General features: G+C 42.9%; 1 protein-coding gene across 2 annotated transcripts in view; it reads right to left on the reverse strand.

Annotated features, from left to right (window-relative positions):
- The window catches only part of CTNND2 (catenin (cadherin-associated protein), delta 2), a 1,564,764-nt gene that overhangs the window by 339,144 nt on the left and 1,213,886 nt on the right, over window positions 1–11,734 (reverse strand). The gene's annotated exons all lie outside the window — the stretch shown is intronic.

Here is an 11,734-nt window from a genome sequence, read left to right on the forward strand (position 1 = left end):
TGGACTGCCAAAGAATAAATAAATACATCTTGGAGAAGCTGCAGCCAGAGACTCCTTGGAGGCAAAAATAATGAAGCTTTGTCTCACATATTTGCACATGTTGCTAGGAGAAGCTATTCCCTGGAGAGGGAATATCATGCTCAGAAAAGTGAAGTGTTAGTAAAAGAGAGGAAGACCCTCAACCAGATGGATTGATACAGTGACCACAACAATGGGTTCAAGTGTGTCAGAAATTATGAGGATGGCACAGGATAGGACAGGGATCCTATCAGAGATCTGTTGGTCAAAGGAGCTATGAGTCACACTTGAGTATACCTAACAACAACAACAGACATTCTCCTTATATCGTCTGGAGGTCAGAATTCTAAAACAGGTCAATGCTGTGATGGGCAGATCTTACATCACCCCTCTGTGATCAAACAGATGTGATTGGGCCATAGAGATCCATAAAAGTTTCATTGGTTGACGTTCAGAAGGGGACCCCCAGGTCTTGATTCCTAGTCTGTCTTCGTGTGGAAGTCCTGCTGCAACTTGTTAAGGATGACAACATCACAAGACTCCACAGGCAGGCAGGTGTTGATGGTGCACAGGCTAGAAGTCAAACCCAGGTCTCCTGTATGGAAGGCAAGAACTCTGTATGCTGGCCTATACTTACCACAGGCAGCTAAAATGTACCTTTCTGAACTGTTAACCACTCAACTTGAATGAAGGAACCCTACTGGTATACTGTGAAACATATCAGTCTGCTAACTGAAGGGTTTCAAGTTCAAATCCATACACACTCCATAGGAATAAGATGGGCTGTTTCCTCTTGCAAAGATTTATAGCTTTGGAAACCAAGTGGAGGGGCAACTAAGAGTCACAATCAACTGAAGAGCCCTGGGTTTCTTCCTCAATCTGAATTATCTCTCCAGGTACTTGCTGTCACATCTATTGTAAAGTGCAGCACAGATCTTACTGCTAGTGAAAATTTCTCATGCTTCATAGTTACTTGTCTGTTTCCTATACTCTTTTCATGGCCTCTTTACCTGACATCCATTGAGTGCTCACCTAATAGGTGCCACATGAACAGAAGAGGTGAAAAAAGACTAAATGGCCTTTATAGAATGCTTTTGGAGGTTCTGGTGGCACAGATCATAGAGAGGTGTGCTGCTAATCACCCGAAGGTCATACCTCTATGGAGGCTTGAATTCACCAGTGCCTGCTGGGGTAGAAGGCTGTACCTCTCTGGAGGCTGGAATTCACCAGTGCCTGCTGGAGTAAAAGAAGGCAATCTCTCCACATCCAATTTAGAGCCTTGGAAACCCATTACAGGAGCCATTATGTGTTGGTTCTGACTTGATGGTCATCAGGTTTGTTGAGCTGCTACAGGATGCTTGGGAAACATAAGGTCAGTGCAGGAGAGGAGCACACCTATGAGAAGTATTTCCAATAGTGGGCGTGAGCACAGCGGACTGTGAGGCTGGGGTAGATCAGGGCACAGATTCCACTTGTCCACTGATAGGATTGTGAGTTACAGCTGAGCTAACAGCACCTAACAATAACAACAACACAGAAGGCCATGTGTTCCATTCATGAAACAAACACTCATTGCATAATGCGACCCTGGAAAAATGAAGACACAATTTAAAAGAACAGCAGATGTCAGATGTTACAAACAAGAACTCCAAATGTGAACACAAATTTTGCCATTTAAATAGAATTGTATACTTGGATTGCATAGAAAGTCATTTTTTTTGTTAGTGGGAACTATTAAAAAAACCCTACAACTCCTTGCCATTGAGTTGTAATGATTCATAACTGACCCTCCAGTGGGTTTTCAGAGGCTGTAAAGTGCAGAAAAGGAGATTTTCCATCTTTCTCCAATGAAGCAGAAAGGGGATTCAAACCATCAGCCTCTGGGTTGTCAGCCAACAGCTTAGCCACTAGGCCAAGAGACTTCCCTAGGGAACATTTCTAAAAACATCCTCATTGACCCAGAATCTGAACTGATTCAAAGCTAAGCATCTAGTGATTTTCAAAGGCTGTAAATCGCAAGGAAGGAGACAGTCCCCCATCTCCCACGGAGCAGCTGGTGGATTTGAACTACCTGCCTTTGAGCTGGCTGCCCAACTTCTTATCCAGTAGGTCATCACATTACTAAAAATACTAGCCCGTTTGGCAATAGAATGCATCTCTCTGAGGTGGCATTTGAGTAATTATATTTATTTCTTGATAACTCTAAATAAGTCACCAAAATAGCCCCTCACCAAAACAAACCAAATCCAACTCACCGCTGTTGAGTCTTTTCTGACTCCTGGCAGCTTTCTACTGGGTTTCCAATGCTGTAAATCTTTATGGGGAATCAGTGGCCTAACAGGCAAAGAGTGGTGCTGCCAGTCCCAAAGCAGGCAGTTCGCATCCACCAGATGCTCTGCGGGAGAAAGACCAGCAGCCTTCTCCCTTGTCATTGATAGGCTCTGGATACCCACGTGAGGGTCAGCTGTGAGTAGGCTCTGCCTTACTAGCAATGAGCAACAGTAAGTACTTACGGAAGGACACTGACCCTTTCTCCCCAGGGCGCCTGACGGAGGAGCCAAACAGCAGCCTTTGGGTAAGAACAGTGCCACTAGGGCTCCTTAAATGAGTCAAGGTACTGTCAAGAGTTCCTTCTATCAAAAGCTGTGGAGTAAGGTGAGTTTTCACTGGGTTCAGCATCTATAACAAGCTAATCCTTTCACACTTAGCTTTAAAAGTCAAAAGACACTGTTGTCTAGTTGGAACTGATGCCTAGCTGGCCCTCCAGCCAGTTTCCAGAGTCTACAAACTGAACCAGAGGAGACTGCCCATTTTTCTTCCTTAGAAAGCCTGAAGGCAAAACAAGAATGATTTAGTATTTTGGTTAATGATCAATATTGTTGTTGCTGTTATGTACTGTCGAGTCACTTGTGATTCATAGCGACCCTATGTATAACAGCTCTGAGCCCTGCTCTATCCTGAGCAAACCTTATTGTCTCTGACACACCTACCCTTTACCCCAGTCACCGAGTCAATTTATTTCATCAAGGGTCTTCCTTTCCCGTGCTGTCCCTCCACCCTCCCAAGCATGATGTTCCTCTCCAAAGACTGGTCCCTCCTTGCAACATGTCCAAAGTCTGTCAGACGAAGCTTCAGAATCCTTGCCTACAAGGAGCAAGCAGCCTGGTCTCACCTCCAGAATGAGCCTGTTTGTTCTGCTATCAGTTCATGGTAAATTTAATACTCTTCTCTAGTACCACAAGCAACAGTTCTCCTTCTATCATCCCTAGTCAATGATGGTCAATAGAAAATTTTAATTCACCTGTCAGAAGTGTGCTAATTTCATCCAAATTCTAGTACGTGATATAATCTGCACAAAATACATTGTATTTTTCTTTTTAATTACAGGTGTTCAGTAGCATGCCTTTATCAATGTAAAATTCTTGCTCTTCCAAATAAAATTTTGACAGCTGCTTTAGTTGAGACGAGATTTAAATAACTAATTATGTGTACTAAATATATTTAAAACATAGCTTATTTTTATTTCAGGCACAGGATGGCTCTTTTCCTTGAGATTATCCATATTCATGAGCAGTAATTGGCTTATTAAAGTTTCTTTAATAAAATCTTAATTACTTTCATTTGATCCCTTACTTTGTTGTAGTGGAAGGTAATTGTGGCTTCTTTTTCCAAAAAGAGATGAAGACCAGCTTTTTAGAAAAAGACTGCATAGAAAGAAATTTTAATACAAACCAGCAGCAAGTTGCCAGCGAGTTGACTTTAACTTCTGGTGACCCACGTGTGTCACAGAATAACCAAACTCCATGGAGTTTTCAGGGGCTGATTTGTCAGAGGTAGAGCTCCAGAGTTTTCTTCAGAGGCACTATTTTGTGGATTCGAACTTCTACCCTATGAATTAGCAGCCTAGTGTGTTAACCATTTGACCACTTAGAGACTCTCACCAGTTGATGATGAGTCACCTTGGACAGATAGCAATACCGTAAGTATCAGAGTACAACTGGTCACAGTGTTTCATTGGATCTTTTTTTTTTTACTAATGATTTTTTTAAATGTAACATATATATTTTTTTACAGAATATTCTTTCTATTTAATTTTCCCCCCTTCATTCATTATTGCACATTTTCCTCCCTGCCCACCCCTTCTTCCCTCAGTTTGTTTTTCTCTTTCAAAAGAAAAAAAAAATCTTTCATTGTTATACACCCCCCCCTTGCCCAGTCCACAGTCCACTTTACTGTGCATTTCCTTTTCTGTAATCTTGTCATGAAAAAAAAAAATACTCAGTGGTTAATTTTGCTGAAGAAGATCCCGAAGTCTTTTCTTCTGAGAAGTTTCTGGGCAAATGTCTTACCTTTTAGTTAACAGCCAAGCTTGCTATTTGCATCACTACTTACTATTTGAGCTGTGGTGCTGGAGAAGAGTATTGAGGGTACGATGGACGGCTAAGGAAAGAAATAGATTCATCCTGGAGAGGGTCAAACCAGCCTGCTCCTTGGAGGCAAGGATTCTGAGGCTTCGTCTGACATACTTTGGACATGTTTCAAGGAGGAACCAGTCCTTGGAGAGGGACATCATGCTTGGTAGGGTGGAGGGACAGCGCAGGAGGGGAAGACCCTCCATGAGGTGGATTGATAAAGTCATTGGTGTAATCGGGGTGGGTGTGTCAGAGACAGTGTGATTGGCACAGGACAGAGCAGAGTTTAGGGCTGTTGTGCACAGGGTTGTTATGAGTCATAAGTGATTCAAGGGCACATAACAACAACAACAAACTACACCTAGTGCCATCAAGTAGATTCTGACCCATCATGACCACGTATGCCTAACAGAGCTGTCCCGTGGGGCCTCCAAGGCTGTGGGTCTCTGTGCAGGCTGGTGGTCTGGTCGTTCTACTGTGGAGCGGCTGTGGGTGTGAACTCTAAACCTTCTGGTTAACCACGATTGCTTCACTACCGCATGGCCAGGCCTGAATCACATCAAAACCTGCCTCTCGTATGCATGTGAAAACTGGTCAGTGAAGAAGGAAGAGAGAAGAAGAAACGTGGCATTGGCCAAAACCACTGAGTGTACGGTGGGCTGTCACAAGAAAACAAACCAAAAAGTCCAAAAAACAAAACTGCTTTGGAGAAAACACAGCTGGAGAGCTCCTTGGAGGCAAGGATGATGGGGAAACTTGTGCTTCCATGCTTTGGGCATGTGTCAGGAGCAACCACTTTCTGGAGAAGGAGTATGCATGCCAAAAGAATATATATAAGCCTGGTAAAGAAGAGAAATATCCCCCACTAGATGGACGGGCACAGTCACTGCAACAATAGATTTGGGTCCAGCAGCGACGGTGAGGACGGTGAGGATGTGGCGAGGCTTCCGTCTGTTGTTCAGAAGATTACTAAAGGTTGTTCACAGGATTGCAAAAACACTGGAGCTGATTCGATGACACCCAACAGTAACTACCATGTGGCTCTGCCAGATGTCACTCTATCCCTTGCATTGCTTTTAGCTTTCTTTCTGTTTCAATCTTTAGACCTAAAATATAGTCACAGAACAAGGCTGAGTTCAGTCCAAAGGCCCAGGAAAGCTGTTCCTGTTGGTCTGCATGACCCCACTCACAGTGACCTTTGGTGTAACAGGGAGAAACACTGCCCGTCGTGTGGTAGCCTCACCCCACTGCTGTCCTTCAGTTCATTGCTGCAGCCACGGTGCTGGTGAAGGTCACTGAAGGCCTTCCTTTCTTTCACTGACCCTCTATTTTTCCAAGGATGACGTCCTTCTCCAAGGACTAGCCTCGCCTGATACTCTGCCCCAAGTACATGAGATGAAGTCTCAGCACTCCTACTTCCAAGGAGTACTCTGTTTGTATTTCCTCTGTGTCAGATTTCTTTTTTCCTTTGGCCATCCATGGCCTATTCATTACTCTTTGTCAACAAAAAGTTAAGCTTCATTTATTTTGCACAGATGTTTTTAAAATTAATTTTAAATTAACCAGGTAATTACAGATTAACAAGAGATTCATTCTCTTTTATGCTAACATGATAGATCGATCATTCATCATGTTCGGAGCGTGATGGTGCAACTGGGAAGGAAGAAGAAAGAGAAGAATGGGGGTAAAATACGTGTATCCTATAAAAACCAGAAGTCAAGCCCAGCTGGGCTCTAAGGGGAATATGGGCATGAGGAGGAAGTCTATCAACGGCTTATATCTGAGCTATTTGGGCAGTGGGGGTGAAGTCTCATGAAAATTTGGAGACTCCTAATACACTGTAGTTGTTGTTATGTGCTGTTGAGTTGCCTGCGACTCATAGTGACCCTATGTACAACAGCCCTAAACCCTGCTCTATCCTGTGCCAATCGCATTGCCTCTGACACACCCATCCCGATTACCCCAGTCACTGAATCAATCCACCTTATAGAGGGCCTTTTTTCTCCTCCTACACTGTCCCTCCACCCTCCCAAGCATGATGTCCCTCTCCAAGGACCTGTCTCTCCTCACAACATGTCCAAAGTATGTCAGACGAAGCCCCAGAATCCTTGACTCCAAGGAGCAGCCAAATATAGAATATTAAAAAATAAAAGCTGAAACCATGTTGGTATAAATTCACATGCAATATAGGCCTATACTCAGGCTACACTTTCCATTAGGAGTTAAATGACTATCTTTAGTGTTGTTTACTGAGCCTGAATTGATTTGAGAACTATAGCCTCTCTAAATCAAAGTCAACTTGCCTCAGCCGTAACTCTCATTGGCTTAGCATGTAATGACGTAATCAATATGCACCATGTGATCATCCCTACCCGGATATGACAGAAGGGGATGAGGCTGGATACGACACCCTTAATCAAGCCACAGTCCTGGGGTGTGATCTGAGACACATTTGATCTTAAAGACATAGGAGAGCAAGAGAGTAGAGACAGAGACAAGATCAAGAAAGAAGAGTCCACACCAGCACGTGTCCTTTGTATCCAAGTTCCCTGTCACCGGAAACAAGACCCAGGGAAAAACTGATAACAAGGACGTTAACTCAGAGCTAATAAAATATCCTTTCCCGTGAGCCAAAGGCCTAAGCTTGGAGGTCTAGACTTCTACACTATGGGATGATAAAGCCAGTCAATTTTCCTTTGTCTATTACAGTGGGAATAGTTTTTTGTGTTGTTGTTTTTTTTTAATTAATTTTAATGAAAGTTTACAGAGACTTAGGGTTTCCAGTCATTCATTGCTGCACTTTTCTCCTTGCCTCCCCCCTCCCCCCGGGAATAGTTTTAAAAGCAAAAGTCTAGGATTAACGTTTTGAAGAAAGAAGAAAAATTAAGGTATGACAATCATCTCTTACCATCCTGTATGGGATTATGCATATCCAGATTATCGTTCAATTCCTTCTTTTGAATGTTTATATTAATGGAATAAGGTCTAAATTCCAATTATGGAAAATGGTGTTTGTACACCCACTATCCAAGAAGGGGGGGGGCACTCTTTCCATGCTAATGTTTTTAATTTTTAGTATAAATGTACTTGAAAATAATCTGGATGTCACTTTCTGGTAGTAGCCATCTGTGAAAGTCATGAGTTCATCTTTAATCAGAACATGTATAAATGAACCATACGAGTCTGTAATTCTCAGTTCCCAAGAGAGCAACAGTTAGGAATATAAAATTAGGTTTGTCCAGAACTGTACCCTTCCTAAGTGACCTTGAGGATGTCAGAACTTGAAAGAAGGTCATCAGAGCGTCCAGACATCACTTTGCAATTGTTAGAAAATGTTCTGGTTGATTGCAGTAGACAGGGCTCCTTTATCCAACAATCGTCATGTTCTTAGGGCTAATACGATGATTTCTTGTATTTTAGTTGTATGGGTTTCTTTCTTTTTTGGTAGTTTTCCCAAAATAAAACTTGCTGCTTTTGAGTCAATTCTGATTTTCATCAGTCCTTTTGGGTAGAGTGCAACTGCCTCACAGGGTTTCCAAGGCTCTATGCTCTGGTGGCCAAATGGTAAGAAGCTGCCCTGAAATCTCAAAGGCACACAGTTCAAATCTACCGGCTGCTCCATAGAAGAAGGACTGGCAATCTCTTTCCACGCAACTCACTCCTTCTGAAAATCTGCTTGAGGGTCAACTATGGATTGCTTCTGTCTCCAAGGCACAAAACAACCACAGCAACATCTTTATGGAAGCAAAATGCTGCCATCTTTCTTTCAGAGAGGCTAGTAGGCTCAATATGAGAATCTTTTAGGCATCCACAGTGACTAAAGATTACAGAAGAATTGATGCCTTTGAGTTGTGGTGTTGGAGAAGAGTCTTGAATATAACATGGACCACCAGGACAACAAATATGTCTCTCTTGGAGAAGGTAAAACCAAGATTCTCCTCGGAGGCTAGAATTTTGAAGCTCTGCCTCACATACTTTGGGCACATGGCCAGGAGAGACCAGTCCTTGGAGAAAGACATAATGCTCAGAAGTGTGGAGAGACAGTGCAGGAGAGGAGGACCTCAGATGAGACAGATGGAATGACACAGTGTTTGGCTTAATGGGAGTAGGTGTGTGGGAATCAGTGAGACTAGCTCTGGATAGAGTAGGGTTCAGAGCTGTTACACATAGGGTTGCTATGAATCACAGGTGACCTGACGGCATATAACAACAACAACAAAGTATATATACTAACTAAAAGATGCTAAGCTTGTCTCTTTCATCAACAGTATGACATAGACAGTGATCTAATGCAATCACTTCTATTATTTGATGATTAAAGACAACTGCATATCAGAGGTGAAGCCAATATAATTTTTGGCCCTATGTTACATGATACTAGGGCAAGACGTTGTTTTCTCCTGTTGTGTTAATCAGTGCTGTCACTGGCTAAAATGCGTCTAGATTCTGAAAGATCAGACCATGAATTTACGTAATGTTCTGAACAAGTTTATGAGTTTGTTCATCATGGCCAGCTTCAGGCATGTCAACACTTTGTTCCTTCAAACCACAAGTTCAAAGACACAAGCTCTGTCCAATTCCAACTGTCCTCTGACATCAAAATTACACATCCCACTCACTACCTATGGTCTCATTAATACACCATGTTTATTTCTCCTTTGAGATAATTTTCTCCCAAATGTCAGTAAATCTAACAAACTGGGTTTTACCTCATCAAAAGATTTTAACAAGCTAAAGTACTGAAATCAGCATAGGTGGCTAGCTATATTTTGGTGAACAGAACTGGAAACATCCCTTCACCTGTAAAGAATCCCAAAGACACTGGGTTCGAATTCACCAGTTGCTTTATAGGATAAAGATGAGTAATCTGCTTCTATGCAATTTACTGCCTTTAAAAACCCATTGGAGGGTCAGTTATGAGTTGGTTTTGACTTGGTAGTACACAACAACAACAAGAAGTTGTATGTATGGCAATGAATATTACTTGCAGCAATATCAAATATGGAAAAAAGAGAAGTTATGCAGCCTTAGAGCACAAGCATGTAAAAATGTCAACCCAACTGCATTTTAACAAGCCCCCTACCTCGACCCCAAACTTTCTAGCTATGAGAGAGGCAGTGATATTTAGTGACAGAGGCTTATTGAGGCAGGGACGGTGTCACAGGTTGAGTCGTGTCACATGTATACAAAATGTGTGCACATAATGTTGTCACGTTGAAGTTATGCAATGACACCCTATGATGTGATAAAACAAATTGCTGCTGGGGGATTAAAGATGAAATGGACCATTCTTTGATCCTATTTCAACCTTAAAAAGATGTCAAGGAGTTTCTCTAAGAAGTGGTCTGTACCACCCTGTACAGAGATTTACTTCACTTAAGGGGAAGAAAAGAAGCCAAGATGGGGGTACGCTTAGGAACACCAAGAACTAAATGACAACGCCACACTGCATGTTTTAGGACCTAGACCTTGACCCTGGGGAAGGCCGGGACACATGGAAATCTCCAGGGAATTCCCAGCCACAGAAGATCAAGGAAACACTTTCCTTTACAACTGACACACACGGAGGGCTTTCCCCAAGAGCTCTGGGTTTGGATTTCTAGTTCCTGAATGATGAGGGAAAGAATACTGTGTTTGTGAAGGCCAACCACGTGTGCTATCTTTGGTAAGGCGTCATGACGTAACTAAGAGAGATAACTCTCACTTTCTTAACTAGTGTTAGCACAAACACTTCCTCCCTTCTGTTGGCGTCAGCATAACACCTGGAGCAGAGTTTGTAGGTACATCCTTTGCTATAAATCCTCAATGAGAACAGGAAGATGACAACTGGGGCTATAGCTGACCCTCCAGTAGGGTATCAAAGGCAGTTTAATTGCTTGTAAAGAGACTGCCCATCTATCTTTCATTGAGCAGCTGGTGGATTCGAACCACCTGCCTTTAGGATGGCAGTGCAGTTCTTTACTGTTAATCACCAGAGCTCTCCCTTACATACACCTATACCCATACATGCACAGGCTCATACACATCACGTATGTTATTGCTATTAGGTACTGTCAACTTGCATATAACTCATGGTGACCCTACGTACAAGAGATCTGAAGCCAGCCCTATCCTGTGCCATCTTCACAATCTCTGACCCACTTGAGCCCATAGCTATAGTCACTGTGTCCATCCACCTAGCTGATGGTCTTCCTGTCCTTGACTGTCCCTCCATTTTTCCAAGTACGGAGCCTCTCTCCAAGGACTAACCTCTCTTAGCTCCTTTCCTGAGTTATGTGAGATGGAGCTTTGCCATCCTTGCCTCCAAGGAGCGCTCTGGCTGCACCTTCTCCAGGACATAGCTGCTTGTTCTTTCAGCTTCCATGGGGTATTCACTACTATTCTCCAACACCAGAGATCAAAGGTATCAACTTTCCTTCTGTCATCCTTATTCATTGTCAAGCTCTCAGATGTATAGCAAGTGATTGAAAAGATCATGGGCTGAATAATTAGGCACACTTTAGCCCTCAATCTAGCATTGGTTCCACTCAGAACTTTGGAGAGGTTCTGGACTGCTGACTTTCCCAGTGTAATCCATCACATACATACACAAAGATACAGATATATGTCCATATGTATTTAGATAAATTAGATAGATTAGCTAGCTAGCTAGCTAGCTAGATAGATAGATGAGAGATAGAGAGATATAGACATATATAGATATATGGAATCTCAGATGACCTAGTGCTAAGAAGCAGCACTTCAATCTTAAAGGCGCACAGTTTTAATGCACCAGCTGCCCTCAGGGAGAAGGATGGGGATTCTCCTTCAGAGCAATTAACTGCCTCAGGAAACCTGCTGGAGGGTCAGCTGAGAGTGGTTCAGACTCAATGACAATTACAATAGCAAGGACAACATATGTTGTTTGTTATTATGCACCATCTAGTTGAAACTGACCCATAGTTGACCCTCCAGTGGATTTTCAGAGGCAGTTAACTGCACTAAAGGAAACTTCTCAGCTGGTGGATTCTAACCACGTGTCTTTAGAATTGCAGCACTGCTTCCTGCCACTTGACCGCAGCTTCCTGCCACCTGACCGCCAGAGCTCCCTTCAACAACATACAGCAGAGGAGAGGAAGACCTCGGATGAGATGAACTGATACAGTGACTGGGGCATTGGGGGTTGGTGTGCTGAAATTAGTGAGACCGGCTTAGGACAGGAAAGGGTTCAGAGCTGCTGTACATAGGGTCGCAATGGGTTGCAGGCAACTTGATGGCACATAAAAGCACCAACACATAGGTAAACAGGTAAAGAGATAGACAGA

The sequence above is a fragment of the Elephantulus edwardii genome, unplaced genomic scaffold (genome assembly GCF_000299155.1).
Source record: "Elephantulus edwardii isolate Elephantulus edwardi_28Jun2011 unplaced genomic scaffold, EleEdw1.0 scaffold00125, whole genome shotgun sequence".
Classification (NCBI taxonomy): domain Eukaryota; kingdom Metazoa; phylum Chordata; class Mammalia; order Macroscelidea; family Macroscelididae; genus Elephantulus; species Elephantulus edwardii.